Source organism: Nanorana parkeri, unplaced genomic scaffold, assembly GCF_000935625.1.
Source record: "Nanorana parkeri isolate BGI_ZX_2015 unplaced genomic scaffold, ASM93562v1 scaffold1935, whole genome shotgun sequence".
Classification (NCBI taxonomy): Eukaryota; Metazoa; Chordata; class Amphibia; order Anura; family Dicroglossidae; genus Nanorana; species Nanorana parkeri.
In genome coordinates, this window is record NW_017308203.1 from 100,017 (window position 1) to 111,069 (window position 11,053).

Below are 11,053 nucleotides of genomic sequence, written 5' to 3' on the forward strand. Positions count from 1 at the left end.
CTAAAAAGCCCCCCCCCCCTCTTCAGGCCTTTGCATACCTGAAAGTGGTTTGGTCTCCTTGGGATATATTTGAAAGATACACTTACTGTCCATTCTCAGAAATATTGTCAATGCCATAAGTTTAAATACAAAGTTGAGAAATACTTATTCCTTATTAACTTTGTTTGCCTAAGCAGTTTGTGTACATTTCTGCAAATGAGATCGTAGATTTTTTACTGTACTTTTAAAAGTAATTCTGTTGACATGAGGTTTATATCAAATGTCCATGAATCATACTGTATGTATGCAGTTTTGTAATAACATATATCCTATGTTGGGTGATTAAATGGGAGTAATCAAAAAGAGTGTCTTTCCTGTCTTTAGTGATTGAATATAGGGGCATTTTGAATATAGTTATTCATCTGCCCAGGTGTTTCCTGTTACAATACAGATGGTCAGGTAAAAAAAAATAGGGTCCACAAAAAGGGTGTCTCCATGAAAGTTTATCTGACCAATGTGTGTATACTCTCTTTTGTCACTGGCTAGGAGCTTCAAAGGATCCCTGTAGATAAACAATTACATAGTCCACCCTTGTAAAGATACAATTGTGAACTGGGGCTAACCTAAAAAAAGTTGTGCATTTTATTTTTCCCTTTGAATTTTGGTACAGTTGAAGTAATTAAAGATTTACATAGAAATGGGTTGGATGCTGAAACAAGGAGCATTTGATAAATATCCAATTTCCAGAGGAGAATTCAATTTTGATTAGATTGGTATTTGGAGGCCACCAATCCATGCCACTCCATATAAGTCTATGGAAGCAAGTCCTAAATCAGACCACTCTTTGGAGAGAACAAGAAGTCTTAAGGATCACCAGAATAGGGCCTTCATGTGATAATTAACTGGTAATTGTACAGGTGTACCCTAAAGGTACTAATTTATGTTTGACTGTACTGTATATGCCACTGTCTGTGCACATTTGATTCTTTTTCTCTGTGTTTGGTAGTTAAATAGATTGTTGGCTCACTGTATTTAAGCCTTATCACTATATACCAATACATTTTCTGTTTTGTTGAGATTAAACATCTTGTACTTGAATCCTTAAAACAAAATACTTGTAGGTGTTAACACTTGTATAGGTTAAGATATAATTCTCTATATATTTTCAAACCCCCCCCAAAGGTTTCTAAAAAACCCCCCCCCCCCTTCAGGCCTTTGCATAGCTGAAAGTGGTTTGGTCTCCTTGGGATATATTTGAAAGATACACTTACTGTCCATTCTCAGAAATATTGTCAATGCCATAAGTTTAAATACAAAGTTGAGAAATACTTATTCCTTATTAACTTTGTTTGCCTAAGCAGTTTGTGTACATTTCTGCAAATGAGATCGTAGATTTTTTACTGTACTTTTAAAAGTAATTCTGTTGACATGAGGTTTATATCAAATGTCCATGAATCATACTGTATGTATGCAGTTTTGTAATAACATATATCCTATGTTGGGTGATTAAATGGGAGTAATCAAAAAGAGTGTCTTTCCTGTCTTTAGTGATTGAATATAGGGGCATTTTGAATATAGTTATTCATCTGCCCAGGTGTTTCCTGTTACAATACAGATGGTCAGGTAAAAAAAAATAGGGTCCACAAAAAGGGTGTCTCCATGAAAGTTTATCTGACCAATGTGTGTATACTCTCTTTTGTCACTGGCTAGGAGCTTCAAAGGATCCCTGTAGATAAACAATTACATAGTCCACCCTTGTAAAGATACAATTGTGAACTGGGGCTAACCTAAAAAAAGTTGTGCATTTTATTTTTCCCTTTGAATTTTGGTACAGTTGAAGTAATTAAAGATTTACATAGAAATGGGTTGGATGCTGAAACAAGGAGCATTTGATAAATATCCAATTTCCAGAGGAGAATTCAATTTTGATTAGATTGGTATTTGGAGGCCACCAATCCATGCCACTCCATATAAGTCTATGGAAGCAAGTCCTAAATCAGACCACTCTTTGGAGAGAACAAGAAGTCTTAAGGATCACCAGAATAGGGCCTTCATGTGATAATTAACTGGTAATTGTACAGGTGTACCCTAAAGGTACTAATTTATGTTTGACTGTACTGTATATGCCACTGTCTGTGCACATTTGATTCTTTTTCTCTGTGTTTGGTAGTTAAATAGATTGTTGGCTCACTGTATTTAAGCCTTATCACTATATACCAATACATTTTCTGTTTTGTTGAGATTAAACATCTTGTACTTGAATCCTTAAAACAAAATACTTGTAGGTGTTAACACTTGTATAGGTTAAGATATAATTCTCTATATATTTTCAAATATGCAACTTTAATTCAAATAATACCTGGCGATCCTTCCATAAAGACCCTTTTTCAGAGAACATTTTCTTAGAGGGTGATAACTGTTTATCAGTTTTGCTCCTGCATTGTCACTCTGACAAACAAACTTCTGATAGAGACTACAAGTTGCTGTTTCAACACGCACATTGCACAGGCATGGTTCAATGTTGTCACCATCAGGAAACCTATCCTGAGAAATGCAGTCATCACTGGAAGGCATCCATATAGACAGGAAGTATCTACAGAGATTCTTCGGAGATCAGCAACACCGAGAAGCAAAAGAGGATGAAAAAAGCATTTTGTTTAAAAAGACCAATTGTTTTTGTTAAACATGGATTTAGCTAATTAAATGTCATTCCGTTAAGGTTTATATCAGCTATGAAGTGATGTTAAAAGTATAGAGCAAGAATTACTGCAGTTGCTAAGTCTCCAATGTCTGGTCTACAAATCTTTACATTTGCAATTAAAAAAATATAAAATAGCAGCATGTGACAGTTACAACAAAAATTAATTTAAGATAAACACTGCAATAATAACAGTGTGCTCATTGAAATGGACATTTATTTTTAATTAAAGAGAAGATTTTATTATTTACAGTATGTACAGTTAGACAACTGGAATGCTATAAATATTTCAGAAACTAAACTATTTCAGCAAACAGGCAAAAAGTTTCCACTGAAGTCATGGTGTAATCCTTTACAGATAGTCCAGTAATTTGCTGAAGAATTACAAAAGTAGGTACAGGTTTAACTAAAATATTTTTTTGAGCAAATACATGGACGCAACCAAAGATGAACAAAATGGATTGCACAGAATATTGTTCAACTCCGATTGCCTCAGCTGGTAAGTAGTGCAAATTGGGCACAAAATGTTTACTCATCTCTGCATCTGATTGTTGGTGCCCCAGGCTGTGAGGATGTAAACTGCTCACCATCTACTTTGATCAATTTTTTCACTGCACACAGTGCACAACCTAAACTTCCCCTCCATCCCCCTGTCTGTCAAGTTATTGCTGGCAATTTCCCTGGGCAGACCTGGGTTTTTGGGAAGGTTAATGCTTTTGTCCCCATGCCTGTGTGTATGTATGTGCACTTCCAGTGCCGGGGACTTAATGCATGAGCCTGCCTGATCACTCCACAACCACATGCATTATATTTGATACCAATGATTGCTCATGAAGAGGAGGGCAGCCAGAGCGAAAGCTTGAGCACTGTTCCCCAATGTAGCTAAACAGACACACTGACCACCAATGTAAGGGGACAGTTACACTTACAACTAATGGCAGAGGATGTTTACACTGACCACCAATATAAGCTGGCACACTGACAACCAACATAAGGGGGCACACTAACCATCAATGTAAGGGGACACATTGTCCACCAATGTAAGGGGACACACTGACCACTAATGTAAGTGCACACTCTAGCCACCAGCATAAAGGGACACAATGACCTCTAACTTAAGGGTAAACAATGACTGCCAACATAAGAAAGCACACTGAGCACTGAACACCAATGTGAGGGGCATGCTAAGCACTGACGACCAATAAAAGGGTGCACACTGAGCATTGATGAAAAGTGTAAGAAGATACAATTGAGTGCTAACCATCATTGCTGACTATTCATAACCACTGCACTGAGCAAGTTTTGCTGTGCAATTATATAGTCCTGATCTTTGCAGTATGACTGCTGCACTGTATGGGCTACATTGTAGAGTACATAGTTCTGACTGCTGCACTGTGTACTCTACATAGTCCTGACTACACTGCACTCTATATACTATGTTGCATGTTACATAATCCTTTATCACTGTACTGTTAATAATAGATTGTTGTGCCCTTGTACTTCCTACACTATTTTGTACATTGCATAGTCCTGACCCCTGCATTCTATACGTTATGTTGTACAATACATAGTCCTGATCACTCATGCCATATGCTACATTGTATGTTCAGTAGGACTGACTGCTATACTCTATATGTTAGATAGACCTGACCTTTGCACTTTATACACTATGTTGTACATTAAACAGTTCTGATCACTGCACTTTATATGCTGTTTTGTACATTATTTAGCCCTGAATGTTGCACACTATACACACTATATACTGTTCAGCTATATGTTGTACATTCACATAGTCCTACCTGCTGCAGTACATACACTATATTGTACATCATATAGTCATGACCGCTACTATGTTGTGCACACCTTAATAAAATATTTCTAACGTTATGGCTGACCTGGATGCAATGTTTGATTTGACAGCTACACAGCAAATGAGGATTAATGTTGATAAATGTAAAGTTATGTTTTTGAGAGCTAAAAGCGTGAACTAATCATACAATCTATGGTGAGTAAAACTAGGGGAAAACTATGAAAAAAAAGTGAATCAATGAGGCAGAAAGATCTGGGTGTCTTAGTAAACCATAGAATAAATAACAGTTTACAATGCCAATATATGGCTTCTAGAAGATTACCGATATGCGCAAAGGTCACCTTATCATATGTGGGGACTTTAACGAAATACTTGACCCGACCCTTGATTCAACCAATATAAACAGAAGAAGCAATCGCTCCCTTTCTTCCATTCTCAATACTCACTAATTGTATGATGCCTGGAGATGTTTGCACGGGACTAAAAGGGACTATACCTATTTCTCCCATACCCAGAATTCATATTCCAGATTGGACATGTTTCTCGTGGACAAATTCACTCTACAACAAGTTGCCAAGGCGGAAATTGGGTTGATAACATGGTCGGACCATGCTCCCACCTCACTCACTCTCTTTCCAGCTGCCCCTCCTCATATCTCTCCCACATGGAGATTCAACCCTAGCTTACTTTCTAATCCCGATCACAGAGAACATGTCCAATCTGAACTGAAAGCCTTCTTTGATATCAACGCTTCTACTGCTAGTAACCACACCATTGTATGGAATGCGCATAAAGCCTTCATTAAAGGACTGCTTATTAAACTGGGGGCACAGGAGAAACGATGGCATAATAGTGCTGTGAAGGCTCTGTTAGACCAGATTCGCAATTTAGAATCCATAAATAAATTAGCCCCTAACCCTTCCAACTCTGTTACTTTAACCTCTCTTAGACACGAACTTAGCCTCCTCCTAACGTCTCAATACGATTTCATGATTAAACGGCTCAATCTGAAGTACTACTCCCAAGGTAATAAACCTGGAGCATTCATAGCCAAACAATTTAAAAGTCGCAAAACAAACGTAACAATTCCTTACATTCTAGATAGTACTGGGAATAGACTTTATAATCCCCTTGATATAGCCAACCGGTTCAGTGAGTACTACTCATCGTTGTACAACCTGCAGGAATCCCCATCTTCCCCCTCACCGTCTAATGCAGAGATACAAAAGTTTTTAGCCTCCCTATCACTCCCTTCTGTCCCCACAGATTTACTAGACGGACTTCAAACCCCGTTCTCCGACTCTGAAGTCGTTACTGCTATGAAAAACCTACCCTTAAATAAAATTCCGGGCCCTGATGGGTATGGAGCTGAATACTATAAAGCATTCTTAGCAGTGTTGGCTCCGCAATTATGTGTTGTTGCCAATGAAGCTGCGACAGTAGGATCTTTCCCAAGTGAATCTCTTGAGGCTACTATCATTACTATTCCTAAACAAAATAAGCCGACGGGGGACCCTGTAAACTTCCGTCCTATATCTTTACTCAATACGGATGTAAAACTATATGCAAAACTCATAGCTAATCATCTCCTGCACATCCTTCCTGATCTGATCCACGCAGATCAGGTGGGGTTTGTGTACGGTAGACAGGCCCCTGATGGCACGAGGAGATTCCTGGATTTGGTGCAACATGCAGAGCAATCTGGACGGCCTTCTCTGCTTCTTTCATTAAAAGCGAAGAAGGCCTTCAATAGAGTACATTGGGTTATTTATGGGCTATCCTAGACAAATTTGTTTTTATTTAATTTAATTTATAGGCTCTGCAATTTCGGCCTTATATTCTCAACGCAATGCAAAGGTTCGCATGTCAGGGTTGCTATCCACCCCTTTTTGCATCACTAATGGCACTCGACAGGGATGCCCAATATCCCCGTTAATTTTCGCCCTCAACTATTCGAAAATGCCCAGAAGTGGAGGGTATTAGGGTTAATCAACACCACCACAAAATTGGCCTATATGCTGACAAGGTTATTATCCCCCTCACTGACCCCCTACATTCCTTACCTTTCACTTTAATATGCTAATTAAAGATGTATGCGGAAAAATGTATTTCTATATTCAGGTTATGCTGTAAGATTTAAAATTGCGGTTGGGTATACTGTTGGTTGTACCCTTTATATATGCCACATGCCTGATGTCTTTTTGTCCTTCTTTTTCTCTTCTTTCTTTTTATTTTATTTTTTATTTATAATTTTTTTTTTAATTTTTGTACCAAATGGTATGTTTGTATTTATTATATGCAAACCTAATAAAACTTATTGATAAAAATATATGGCTTCTAGAGCAAGTAAGTTGCTTTCTCATATTACAAAGGGCAAAGAGATTGGTTTACAAAAGGTAAATAGGCTGTTCACTTTGCATGAGAATATTTACTTTGCAAGGAAATGTACGCCTAGCTTTGTCAATATAGTGAAAATTCCTTTTTCAAAGAATACCCAATCATGTGCATGGAAAATTTTAAAAAAATGTATTTTTGGCTTGCACATAAATGGACAATGTTAGATGATGAGTCACCTCATTCACTAAGCTAAGTCACCAAGTAAAAATTAGCTTGCATGTGAACAGCCTATTTGTCTAAGGTACATAAACCCCTTAGACTCAAGAGAGAGATACATAATCATACCCATATTCAGAGCATTAGTAAGATCTCATCCTGAATGTGAACTTCAGTTTTGGGTATCAGATCACAAAAGCTCAGCTCATTTGTACATGTGGAAATGAAAATAGTGCAGAGAAGTGCAGCTAAATTATTAAGAGTCATGGATCTATGAGGAATAATTATCTAAAGTAAATAATCCTAAAGAAAAGGTGATTAAATGGGGATATGACTGTCTTGTATAAATATAAATCTTTTATATTGTTAGCTCCATGGAACCTCCATATAAAAGGTTTTTGGGATTTTTTTTACAGAAAGGGTTGTGAAATATGGAATGACCTTTTACATTCACAGATAGTTCTAGGCAACTCAGATTGTTTCAAAAGGGACTGCATGCATTTTAAAGAATTATACCATAATATGTGCATTGAGCATTTGATTGTTATTGGGGATCAGGATGTATTTTTTTTCCCGTTACAGCAAGAGGTTTTTCTGCCTTGCTGTGAATCAACTGCAGTTTAGGGTTCTAAGAATTCAAGTTGTTTTTATTTATTAATACATCTATTTATTTGTTTTGGTTAACTTTGATGATCATTTGTCTTTTTTCAACCTGCATAACCATGTTTGCTGGTATTTAGGAGTAATTTAAAAAAACTCTCATGAGGCTCTTATGGTTTAACATTTGAAACTTAACTTAAATTCAACTAGATGTTGAATTACATCAACTGGTTACATTCCATGTCAATCTTTTATTATTGTATGTGATTATTTGTCGTATATAACAATATTATCACTCATTTGAAATGAGGAAATATTTCTTGAAATAAATTTAATTTATTGTAATAAGATAATATAGATTGACTGTCTTTTCTGTCTGTCTTATTTTTGTTTTTAAGCTTCAAGGGTAATTATTTTTCTCCTGTCTGTTCAAATGAATAATTTAAAAAAGTCAAGACAAGAAAAGATAAAAACCCTAAGGTAAGAGGTAGAAATATTTTCCTGTGCTGCTTATTCCTGAAAAATACCAGATGAAGCCTTGCATATTTCACAGAAAAGTCAACATATGTTTTTACGGTGAGAAGATATATTAAAAATATAAGACTTTTGTTACAGATTCTCAGAATAAGAAAAATAGAAGTATAATTACCTAAAGATAATACATTAAATACATTAAATACATTAATCTTGCTATAAAATGTGTTTTACATACATCACTACATTTAAATATATTTAATTAAAATAAGGTAACTTAGAATTTCAAATATTTAAATATTATTCAATATAAACATTAATATCTGAACAAGCTTGCAGTTTTGTTTCACTTCTTAAAGTGGTGCTTGCATAGGAATAAAAAATAGTAAGTAAAAAAAAATAAAGAAAAAGCTCACTTTTGACCCCTGTTTCTAGCTAGTATTTGACGGTGCCAGTGATGTCATTGTGCCTCACTGCTGCCTACTGAGAAAGCAGAGTGCTCAGAATCCCATGGAATTCAGCACAGTTAAATAGTTTATTTTTTCAGTTTTTATTCAGAATTGTTTTATTTGGGGGCTGCCATATAAGCAGACCTTACAAGAAGTTACATAAATAAATCCCCAAAATCTGATCTCACACCTTCCCTGTTTAAAATTAGGAAAATTATATTTTTGTTCATTTAGAACATATGCAGATGTTAGGAACCTGCTAACACCCTTAAATGAAATAAAATTGTAAGGAATTAAAGAAATTAAACCTTTCAGATGGTGACATAGCATCATGGATAACAGTGATAGTAATTACTATTGAACAAGTGACCCCAGGGTCATAATCTCTTTCAAGTGTGTTTGTGTCTTTCTTCCTAGTACAGAAAATGCAATATCATGTTGCATTTTGTAACTAAAAATGTTTTAAGGCGTGTTCACCGTGTATTAGATGAAGAAGAACATCCAGCACAAATGTTTTATAGACAGCATGCAATAAACAGGTGAAATATTTTCCTGATGGGAGGAGATATACAAGCTATGTTATATTCTTCAAAATCCATCTGTTGGTTTCTTATACAAATTAGCAGACTGTTTTACTGCCATATTTTGGGGGAGTTTGACAGTGGTCACAGCTGCCTGCCTAGAACTCAGTAACTGCTTCAAAGTAGAAACAAACCCCAGCCAAATAACAGATCAAAGAAAAACTATAGAGTTTAAATTGACATTAAACCCTCAGATTTTTTAACATAAAACAATACTGTAATGTGTGCCTTACTGTAATCCATGGTAGTTTCCCTTCTCTTTGCTGCTCTTCCTTTTAAATCCTGATGTCTTCTCATGCTTGGGGAGAACTTCTGTTTTGCAGCAGACTGCCTTGTCTCTGGAATGGATACACGGGGGTTGATTTACTAACCTTATAAAGACGCCACAAACAAGTATACACCTCTGTAGTGTGTTCCCTCCAAGCATGATCTATTGGTGGAATCTAGACACCTTTGTAGTGTGTACACACCCAGCAGGTGTGTTGTGCAAAGCCCTGCATGAATTGCAAGGTGATGTTGTGTAAATTAGCTCTACATTGTGTTGCTTGCGTTGATGAATGCAGGAATGTAAATGCATGAGCTAACCATTTTTGTCTAAACTGTGAAGCAGCATTATATATGCATCATGTGCATGATTTTTCCATATATGGCATTAGTGGAAATATGCTTTTAGAGACTTTTTGGTTGATAAATACGTTTTGCTGTGTAAAAATCACACGCACCTAGTGCGTGCGTGTGTTTAGGTTAGTAAATCACCCCCACGGTGTCTGTGTATATGTTTCTATAGGCTTGTTGAGCCTGAGCTGAAAAGGGAAGTTCTCCCCAAGCATGAGAAGACATGAGGATTTAAAAGGAAGAGCAGCAAAGAGAAGGGAAACAACCATGGATTACAGTAAGGCACACATTACAGTATTGTTTTATGTTAAAAAAATCTGAGGGTTTAATGTCACTTTAAGCATACATAGTATTACGGTTTTATTTACCAAAATATTTCTGTTTAGTCAGTCCAAGCACCCCTGCCAGACAGCATAGCCAGGTATTTAATCTACACTGCAACACAGCTTGTTCAAAAAACATACCCCTAGCCTATTATTTGTGTAATGGAGAAAAAGCACACTGCTGAAGTCATACCTCTGCTCACTTTGCTTTTTTTCTCCTGTGGGTATGTTTCTTGTGAACGCATGCACATTGCACGTGCAGAGCCTGATTGGTACCTAATACTGCCCTCTCCTAGTCTGACTATTGTTGTGCAGGAGATTATAGAAGGTAAAATGCAAGACAGGAATTTACATTACAAAATTGTGTGTATCTTCCTGCACTCCTTACCGGATCTCCTAGGAGATGATGTCTGTAATAGGGTGCTTGTAGCGACCATGGAGGCACCGTGTAGTCAAGTAGTAATTCCAAAAGATGTCACCAGCACTCCAATTTTTAGTAATTTACATTAGATGCATTTAACAACTTTTTTTATTGAATAACAGCTTTGTATTGGTGCTATCAGACTGGAATTCAGCTTTAATTCTGATAAGTCTGTCAAATAGTGCAAGGCATTAAGGATGAACTTACATTTCACATAATTCATACACAAACATGTAGTTTACAATTGTAATTAGAGTAAGCAAATTGATATGTTTAAATAAAGTATATATTTAATGTTAGTCACATGTACATTACACAGTGGATGTAATTGTGAAGATATGTTTCTCACCTCAAATTGTGTAGCACTAATTAAAAATCAACATGAAATTTATGTACAGGTATTTTGCCACAATTCTCACAAAACAATGTGCTAGTTTCCTTATCAGTAATGCCCATTATGAGTGTTAAACCTAATATAATTAATTTGCCAAGGAAGCTGCAGACTGCACAGGTGTGATTAACTACTGTATAATTTATACTAGATGTACAT

At 36.3% G+C, this 11,053-nt stretch overlaps 1 long non-coding RNA gene across 1 annotated transcript in view; it reads right to left on the bottom strand.

Moving 5' to 3' along the window:
• Nucleotides 1–3,293: 3,293 nt before the first annotated feature.
• The window catches only part of LOC108800145, an 18,595-nt gene continuing 10,835 nt past the window's right edge, over nt 3,294–11,053 (bottom strand). Inside the window, exons 2-3 of the long non-coding RNA XR_001942078.1 lie at nt 10,923–10,933; nt 3,294–3,306 (exon numbers count right to left, since the gene is read on the bottom strand). This is a non-coding gene — a long non-coding RNA (uncharacterized LOC108800145). The remainder of the gene's footprint in view (nt 3,307–10,922; nt 10,934–11,053) is intronic.